This window comes from Rhagoletis zephyria, unplaced genomic scaffold, assembly GCF_001687245.7.
Source record: "Rhagoletis zephyria isolate East Lansing unplaced genomic scaffold, Rhagoletis_zephyria_1.1 Rzeph_scaffold_04006, whole genome shotgun sequence".
In the NCBI taxonomy this organism is placed as follows: Eukaryota; Metazoa; Arthropoda; class Insecta; order Diptera; family Tephritidae; genus Rhagoletis; species Rhagoletis zephyria.
In genome coordinates, this window is record NW_016161089.1 from 42,289 (window position 1) to 44,674 (window position 2,386).

Genomic DNA, 2,386 nt, shown 5'->3' on the forward strand with positions numbered 1-2,386 from the left:
AAAAAAAAATAAAATAAACCTTCTAGTATCCACAGGCCAAGCTTTTTAATCTGACACTTCATTTTTGAAAATGGAACGAATCTTGCAGATCTCAAGGCACTGACAAAAAATGAATAAATTATTTTATCCATTAGCGAAAAACGCATTACTTCAGAAAGTGCAAAAATGAGCAGGTTTTTATTTCTTCTTTTGAAAGCTAAGAGCCCGTACTATTTAATAAAATTAAAAAAAAGATAACCTATTAAAATTTAGCATTTTTTGAAATTTTGTTTAAAAAAAATGCTTCTTTTTTTTTTTGAAAACCGCAGGGACACCCTGTGTTTAATTTCATTCCAAAATTTTAATTTCGGTAATTCTCTACTATCTATATGGAAACAAGAAACGTCAAACCAACATTTTATTTCGAAGAATATATTTTTGACATTTTTTTCTGTGAAGAGCTTACGCCTGGCTATGCTTTTATTAAAATTCTTAGTATAAAATTTGTCGAATTTAGTGGCTTCCTGGCGGCATATAATTAATTAATTAGGACAATGTCTGTTTAATTCTTTTTAGTGGATAATTTGTCTTTACAAAAATACCAAACAAGTTCACATTGCAGATATTGGAATTTTCGATTTTTGCCCACTTAGGCGGCACTGTGCAGCGGCCCGATTTTTCGCAAGGTTGTGGGAATTTAAAAACAAAGGAGGTTTTTTTTCAAAAATTGATATAGCAAAAAGGGCTGAACAAAAAAAAGTTACAAAATCGGTGAGGTGTCTCTCAATTGGTGCTATAACATTTAAAATTATAGAAAAATTGGAAATACAAAAACCAAATATATGCATATGTAAATACGTATTTAAACAAATGTTTAAATAACATTGAAAATTATAATATATAACATTGAAAGCAATCCATAAAACAAATGGATGGTTTAAATGACTTAAGCAAAAAAAGAATAGTAAAGTGCAAATTAAAGCACACCACAGCCTTACGCCATTCTAAACACTTTATTTTCTTAAACTAAGTCAGTGGTGTCTAAAAAGACTTTGCGTTAACGCGCCGGTAATTATATTCTAAATTTAATATTTTATTTATGTATGTGTGAGTAAGTAAGCGCTTACTTTTGTGCGTATTAGATATGTTATTGGTTTTAATTTATCTGCTGCTTTAGGTTAAGGTCAACTAGAAAAATCGAGTGTTTAAGCAAGTAAAGTATTAGCAAAGAAAAGAAGCATAAAGCTTTAAATTACAATTAGAGAATAAAATGCCAAGCGACCGAGTGACGAAAAGGCAGATCGGCCAAATCGAAGTCGAATTAAAGAAAATTGCAGTTTGATCGATTAAGTGCAAATGTTAGTAGTTTAGAAGTCACAGAAATTCATAGATTACAAGGTGCACGGACGAATTCAAAAGCAATGTAGTTACTTTTAAAAATGCTATGATTCAAATTGATTTGAAAATTGACTGCCCCTTTTTTTTGGTCTACCATGTCTAAAAAAAATTTAACTTACTTAAAGCAAGAATTTGCATTACTTTCAAGATCAAAGGCGAGAATAGACGCATATAGGTTTTAAGAAAAATGAAGCACAGTTCAATGCTCGTTTTCGCGATGTCTTTGACAAAATTCAAAAGACTTAGGACACGAACTTGTTTTTGAAACTTGGAAATGGAAATATATACATATATGGATTGTTTAGTTATATATTTGCAAGCGAACAACAAAAAAAAAAAAACATATTTAACAAATACAGGCTGAATAGTTAAAAAATTTGTGTTAATATTTGAGTGATATTATGCGTTTAATCTGGAAATTTTCAATAAATAATAGTAGGATTTTTGTTAATTCAAAAATAAAAATACACCATAAAATTACTTGTAAAATAAAAAAATCATACTACAGCTAAAGCAGCATATTCACACAGGTTTACACAATAACATCTCTAAATCTGTCACGCGCATAAAAGCAAAGTGTTTGCTTTGAAAACCATTTCCATTTGCTGCGGAAATTTGTGTTTACAAACTTTCAAAACCAAAAGTTTGTATTAGCATCAATATGTAGATGTATATAAGTACATACATCATACGTATGTTTATACGTATGTACATACATATGTATGCATATATTTTTTACCATTCGTTACACAAAATTCTTTAAAATATTATATTCAAATAACGTAATAACTTCCGCCACTTCCGTACCTTTTATTTGCACCAAACACACAAAATCGTCGATAAATGCTGGCAATTTGTTAACAAACTGTCAGAATATGACAATCACTGCTGAAACGTACTCGAATGCGTAAATTCTTGCCGTACGTGTATGTTTGTATGTGTTTCTTGTTGGCATCCGTGTGTTATTGCCACAAAACTATCAAAACTCACTGAAAACCAAAAAAAAAAA

At 29.8% G+C, this 2,386-nt stretch overlaps 1 protein-coding gene across 1 annotated transcript in view; it reads right to left on the minus strand.

The window, feature by feature from the left end:
- Positions 1-2,380, minus strand: part of bond (elongation of very long chain fatty acid james bond protein) — a 36,170-nt gene extending 33,790 nt beyond the window's left edge. The window contains exon 1 of the mRNA XM_017625351.1: positions 2,185-2,380. The gene's annotated coding sequence lies outside the window, so the exon portion shown is untranslated. The remainder of the gene's footprint in view (positions 1-2,184) is intronic.
- Positions 2,381-2,386: the final 6 nt, after the last annotated feature.